Source organism: Hibiscus syriacus, unplaced genomic scaffold, assembly GCF_006381635.1.
Source record: "Hibiscus syriacus cultivar Baekdansim isolate YM2019G1 unplaced genomic scaffold, ASM638163v2 tig00111618_pilon, whole genome shotgun sequence".
NCBI lineage: Eukaryota > Viridiplantae > Streptophyta > Magnoliopsida > Malvales > Malvaceae > Hibiscus > Hibiscus syriacus.
In genome coordinates, this window is record NW_024063137.1 from 88727 (window position 1) to 96300 (window position 7574).

At 36.1% G+C, this 7574-nt stretch overlaps 1 pseudogene; it reads left to right on the top strand.

Moving 5' to 3' along the window:
• The first annotated feature begins 1430 nt into the window (after positions 1 to 1430).
• On the top strand, positions 1431 to 6945 carry LOC120165871 (annotated as a pseudogene).
• The last annotated feature ends 629 nt before the right edge of the window (positions 6946 to 7574 follow it).

Below are 7574 nucleotides of genomic sequence, written 5' to 3' on the forward strand. Positions count from 1 at the left end.
GTAAATTGGAATGGTGCATTGGAAGGGTGGGGGGGTTCTATCTCGCTAGGTAAACGAGTTTAATGAGTTAGGATCTTTTGATTTGATCCAATACCAGAAAGCTGCCGTTAAATGGTGTGGGGTCGCTAAATATTCTTTTTATTTCTAAATTTATCGGTAAATGATTCCTAAACTTTTAGAATGTTTGTATTTTTGACATCAAACTTTTAGAACTCCCAATCATTGAACTTTTAATTTAATTTTATTACGATCATTATCGTCAGTTATTATTAAATAAAAGATGACATGTTAAATTCCTCTTACATAACGAAAAGAATATGTTTTCTTTTAAAATAATCGTCACTTTCTTTCAGTTGTCATTTGGTGATTTCTTTTACCAAAAAGATCATTAAATTATTTTTCTTCTTCATTTTTTGTTTCTTTCAGTTCAAATTCGTTGAAAAAAAAATTAAATCTCCAGAAAAATCTAGAAATGGAAAGTTAAAAAATTTTAAGTTAGTTCCAGGAAGTGGAAAAGTAATTCTGCTATTTTAAACACATTTTACTTTTATAATTTTTTGTTTTGTTTTACTTGTCTTGTAGGAAAGAAAATAGATAGAAAAGAATTCTCAAATACTATTATCTTATAGGAAGTGGAAAAGTAATTCTGCTATTTGTTAATGATGTAAAGTTTTCAACCCACATTGCAGCTCTGTGCTTCTTAAAAAAATTAAGAGAGTTAAAACTGGTACCATTCAGTCAGATATTTTTAATAAATTAATTTGATTTTTATATTAATTTAAAACTTTATCTTTAAACTTTCTTATTTTTATCTTTTATTTTTCAGTGAAATAGGCATTGGATTTGTGTTTGGGAGGTCAACAGGGATAAATTAAAAAAATTTATCACTATTTAAGGCTCAATCTCATATAGTATTGGAAACAAGTGTTGGTAATGCTCAATCTCACATAGTATTGAAAATACTATTGAGAATGATATTTAAGGCTTTACTTTCCCACTTCCTTGTTGAGTGATAGAGAACAAGGGGACTCTCGCGCGCACCGCCGCCGTCGTCCGTCTCGGGTCGTGTCGTGATCATGGTCGTGGTCGTGGTAATACGTGTCTTCGACACGTCCGCACGAATACTATCTTTTTAGAGAAAATTCTTAAGAAACAAATGCAATACCACAAGTTGCGATTTTAGACTATCGCAATGCGATAATCCAAGTTCGCATTGCGATAGTCGAAATTCGCGTTGCGAATCTGGAAACTAATTTGCGATACCGGAGATCGCGTTATGAATTATCGATCGCATTATGATTTAGTTGGTCATTTTGACAAATCAAAAAAATTAATTAAAATAATATATTAAAAGACATTTTCACTACATTATTTTATCTTTTTAGAATATATGATTGGAAGGGAACCAGTATGCCCGGGCTTGGCATGCTTTGCCATCGCCTCTGCAGTTTAAAGTATTTTTCGCTCCCTCTCTTCTTTCTCTTTTACGTCTTAATCTCTGTAGGGTTGACTTAACTACCGAGTTTCAATTAACATCAACTAAGTTTTGAATTGATTTTCATTTATATCTCAATTTCTTATTTCCCCTCAAATTTTAATCATTCACCAAGTTTTCCTGGAGGATAATCTCTCTTTATATACATAACTATTATAATGGGTCTACTGGATCCGTCGCTTGAGTTTCTAGCGACGAGCGGCGGCGACACCGTGAGGATTTTCGACATTAAGCTTGAACCAAACGATCCTTGTGTTCTAAGTTACTCGCCTCTCCGAGTTGCTTTGTTAATTCGGTTAAGTGGAACCACACTAGTAAGCTCTTTTTTAATTTTAAATTATTCTCTCCCCGTTTCTGTTGCTACGATCTGTTCGATTGCTGTGATTTTTTCACTTAAGTTTTTTTTTTGTTCAGAACTTTATTAAAGATTAATTTAGCACTTACGCTGAGAGTTTCAGTCTTTTTATGCCTGTTTGAATTAATTTCAGCTGAGTTTCTGTTATGGCAGATTTAGTGGTGGCGTGTGCCGGAGAAGATAAGAAGATATCATTGTGGCGGAACAATGGGCAGAGGATGTGGACAGTTCCGGTTTCTGCGACTGACTGTGGAGATAACATTGAGGTAATCCTCCTTTAGGTTTAGTACATTGTCAAATTGCAAAGAAAAATTTGAATATAACCGTAGTAAATTTTGATTGATTATTTGCTGTATAGATTTTTGGACTGGGATATAATGTTTATTGAGATGGGTATGTTAAATCCAATTTCAATTTGTTTTATGTTTTGGGTCTAACTATATTTTTCTCGATGTGATACTAAATGTAAATGATGAAATAGAAGTTACCTATGGTCGTGCAGTCTTTGTTGATTGGGTGTCCACTTAGATGCTATATTTATATATAAGAAAAATCATGTGCTCCCATTTGCAAAATTAAAACCCTCGAGTTTTAACGTCACGCATCCAAAATTAATGTCACTGATGATACCGAAAGTTGGATGTAGTTAATCCCAGTCCTTGATTGGTTTCAACACTATGAAAGTTTTTACAATCATTGCCCTGGGCTTTCAGTTTTCACCCTTAAATTAATAAAGTAAAACTCCCCACCTTTTCACAGGAGTCTATTTTAGCTATTAGCTTTAGCAACAAGGGATCTAGATACATTTGTTCAGGGGGAAGTGGTCAAGTTGTAAGGATATGGGATTTGCAAAGGAAGCGTTGCATCAAATGGTTAAGGGGTCATACGAGCACAATAACAGGTGTTATGTATAATTGCAAAGACGAGCATTTGGCCTCCATCAGCCAAAGTGGAGATCTCATTCTTCATAACCTTGCTTCCGGGGCTAGGGCTGCTGAATTAAAAGATCCTAATGAACAGGTTGTTTAGTTTGTTGCACTTGAGTTCTTATGCTAAGTTCTCATTCTTGTTTGCAAGCTAATTTTCCCGTGATGGATTTTAAGACCAGTACTTAGTGTACTTGATTATTCACGGATCAGTCGACACCTTTCTATGACTGCTGGTGATGATGGATCTATCCATTTATGGGATACCACGGGTCGTAGCCCAAAGGTTCTCCTCTCTCTCTCTCTCTCTCAATATTCTTGTTGTTTTAAATACATAATTAATTCACTCTCTCTCTCAATATTCTTGCTGTTTTAAATACATAATTAATTCATTTGCCTTTAACAGGTTTCCTGGCTGAAGCAGCACTCTACGCCCACATCTGGAATTAGCTTCTCACCATCCAATAAGGTCTCGCCATTTTTTTTATTCTCTTCTACTTGTTCCAGAATTAGCTTCTACTTTTTGGGAGTTCAAAATGAAGTAATCTTTTTTTTTATGGTTTCGACATCTTCCAAAAATTTGTTAAATAGTCTGATGCTTCAAGTTGCTTATTCCTTTCGGTGAGATAATTGCTAGTGTCGGGTTGGATAAGAAGCTATATACCTATGTTTCAGGGTCTATAAGACCCTCATCATTTGTGTCTCATGGGGCACCTTTCATTTCATTGGCATTTAGAGATGATAGTTGGACACTGGCAGCTGGCATCAATAATGGTAGAGTGGTGTTCTATGATATTCGGGGAAAACTAAAGCCTTTTACTGTCCTCCGTGCTTATAGTAGTTCTGAGGTTGGTTCTCTTTTCCTCTACGTATCACACTTCTTAATAGAAGAAACCCAGACATGATAATTGCTAGTCATTTGCACCCGCTTTCCTACTTTTTTTAAAGAACTCTAAACTCGATGTAGAATTTGATTTGTATTAGTATAAAGGATCATGTTTTATAATGGCATTAGTGATATATGCTCTCACTGCTTGCTTGTTTGTGCTCCAACTTAAAGATTTTATGTAAATGGAACAGACTAATGATAATTTTATTTGTTAGGTCATGATTTTAAAGTAAGAACTCTGATTCCTTTAGTCATTTCAAATCCTAAGTGTGTATTGCATTCCTCAGGCTGTTTCAAGTTTATACTGGCAAAGATTAAAACCAGCAATTGTTAATGAGAAAACTTGCACTGCTGAAACTGCGCTTTTGGGAGATGCAGTGGAGGACTCAGTTCTTATGCCTGACCCACTTCCATCTGTGACATCAACAAGCCTTTCAGCATCCACAAAATTTGTGATTCTCTTATCACTAACAGCTCAGGTCCTGCAGAAGTATCTTCTGTTACAAGTAGTGGATTGGTATCAAGCACAGTCAATCTGCCTTCTTCTATGGAAACACCACATAAAAGCCATATGTTGCCAGAGGAACACTGATGAGAATTCATGGTCCATGTTCTAGATACAATCTCAAGGATGATATGGATGTATTTTCCCCTGTCGTGGATGTTCAACCAATTACAACCTCACTGGATAAGCTGTGGGATAATCATGATGGTGCAAAGAAAGAGCATCTACACACAGATAAGAAGCCTACCTCCCTTCTGTTTGCCTCTAGCAGGAGGTTTGGTTTTGCAGATGATGGAGCTCGTGGTCACCCAATATTTGATTGGAAGCCCAGTTCAATGTCTCCGCAGGTTTTATGCATTTTCATCTTTTCTTATGCATGCATTTTTGCATGGCTTGTTTATTTTTTATTATTATTATTTTTGTACAGGATATTTACTCTAAATCTTCATGGCATTGTTCTAAGATAGTGTAGTTAGTTTTATTAGTTAGTGCTCATTTTCGCTTAGAATGTGAATTGTCCTTTTGCTCATTGTTTTTCATGTTTGTAGCATTTTGAGTTTGCATATCAACAAGTAAAATAGATCACATTTGTTTTAAATACATGGTAACAAATTGGGCTTACATGTTTTAAGTATATCTAAGATATATCAGACCTTTTTTGTTGGATGAATTTGGTTTTATAATCCAAGAAGCAGAATTTGGCTACCAAAGAAAATATCAGACTTGTTATTGTCTGCAGAAAGCTCTCGTTTCTGACAATGTTCATTTCTCGTCTCTGTCCACATAAAGATGTTTGTATACCACGTTTTGTGCAGGATGGCACAAGATCTTTTACATCATTAGGATCTATGCCTTCAACATCATCCAAGAGTGAAGAAGCCTCCATCAATTCTCCAGAATCTTGGGGTGGTGAGAAGATATCTGATAAATTTGCTCACCTTTGCCGTCTGCCATCTCGATTTGGCATGGAGGCTTCTGGTGGTCTGACAACTAGCTCTTTTTATTCTGGACAATCTCAGTCTTCAATGCTCAGTCAGATGAGTGTTATCACGCTGACAAGTTCTGACATAAGCTTCTATAACTTGCACGCAAAAGATGTCTCTTCAAATCATGAAACTTCAGTGGGATTTCCAGACCACTTCTCCAGCTCCATGTTTGCGTCTGTTGGTTCAAAAGGAATTACTGGAGCAGGCAGCCTTGATTCACCAAAACTATCATCTTTAGAACTCTCTCGAAGGTTTTCAACATATGCCGAGAGAATTAGCACTGCATCTGCCTTCAGTAATGGGACGTCCCAGTTGGTGGTTTCCCCCAAAACAAAGAAAGCCGGAGATGAAACCAGAGAAGAGCTGTTGAATAGCTTGTTATTGAAGTCCAATTCATTTGCTTTAGTGGAATCAAGAATTCTTCCAGCTATGAATGTATGGAACCTGGTTTGGTTAAATAAATGTTGGCTTCTACATTTAATTTATTATATGTCGGTTTGCTTTTAAGAGTGGAAGTCTAGCTTGCTTGAGCAATCATCCTGCTTGGTCTGCTCGCCATGGATGGTTTCACCATTTTTTGTATTCTGCTATCATTCACACATTGAAATGGTGAAGTCAACCATGATGAATAAATTTTAGGAACTTTTATGATTTTCGTAGTTTTCTTTGGTCACGATGGTTTATTGATTTTGACTAACAGGGAAGGACGCAACAACCCCACAAGGCTCTTCAACCTGATCCCCAGCAAGGAAGTAACTTCACTCTCCAGCTATTTCTTCGTACTTTTGAAGAAACCCTCACCTATTTCTATCTATTTAGTGATTAGTCCGCTAGTTTCTTTGATCCTACTTGGTCTTCCTTTTCCATTTGCTTCCAATAGTTCGACCTATCCAGAAAATTTGTCGGCCTACGAATTTGGTTTCGATCCTTTCGGTGATGCCAAAAGTCGTTTCGATATATGATTTTATCTTGTTTCAATTTTATTTATTATCCCTGATCCGGAAGTAACCTTTTCCTTTCCTTGGGCAGTACCTCCCAACAAGATTGATCTCTTTGGATTTTGGTCCGATCAGCTCATCTGGTTATCGAGCTAAGAGAAGAAAAGAAGGGCCGGGCCTGTTTTCGCATACGGGGAACAACCATTGGAGGAGGCTGACTTGTGGAATTTGAGTAGGAATTGGGGAAGTGCATTTCTACCCGAACATTAGACCCAAAGCTTGTTCCAAAGGTTTCACTTCGCTTTAAAGTAAAGGATAGGAGGGAGAGAAGCGTACAATAAAGCCCCTACTCCTTAAAGTTGCAGAGTTCTACCAATTGTTTATTAGCAATGGCTTGAACGAATCCAATGCAGAATCCCTTGCTTGCTTGATAGGGCTTGAGGTTATATTGATTTTTTCTCAGTGATTGATTGGAAAGGGTATCTTCCTATCCTATCTTGTTTTTCTTGTTGCTTTGGCATTCGGGAAAAATATTCACAGCTCTAATTGTGGGATCGTTGAAGAGATGGAGATGTCTCGCGTGATGAGTTCCATTCTACAGAACCAAGCTGAACTGATGGAAGAGAAAAGTCACCTCGGAGAGAAAACCAGCAGCTTCGTCAATTGCTTTGACTGCTGCTGATTGAACTGAATTACTGCATCCGGTTAGTGAATGCCTTTTCCAATCACCTTGCTGTTTCATCGATATAGGTCATTGTATTTTAAAGTAAAATTGATTCTTGGATATCATTTGTGTAAAAATGGGTAAAACGATGGGGAAAGAATCATACATACTAAATGAAGAGCACAAATGTGGGGCTTAAGAGATTTTCAGATTCTCTGTGAAAAATGTATAGAAACACTTCTCAATTGATTGAAAAATGAAGCTTTTAGAAGCTTATATTATTAGTTGTCATGCAAAATTATTAGTTGTCATACAACTAATAATAGTTGTATAATGCATAATAATGGTTCATAATGCATTGTAAGTTGACAACAATAATGGTTCATAGTTGGCACTAATAATGGTTGAAAAGTGACATGACAAAATCTCACATTTAGTCATTGTAATTTAGGGTATTTTCAAGATTAGTCCTTAAAGCTTCTACTATAAATGTCCTAGCTCATTTAGCTTCAAAACCATCCCAAAGCATTCTAGCTTTCTTCAAATACTAGAGAAAATTTAGAGAGTTTCTTGAGAGTTGCTTTTTCTTTTTTATCAAGAAAGAATTATCATTGTTTTCTCCTTGGTAGATTGAGAGAAGTTGTAATTCCTATTTTCTCATAGTGAAATTCTTCTACCGTTTCCCGTGATTTTTATATTAGATTATTTAGAGGTTTTTCACGTAAATTTTGTGTTTCTTTTATCTTCATTTTTATTTTCTCAAATTATCAGTTGTGATTTTTCTTTATTCGATAGTCGTCTTCCGCAGCAATTGGT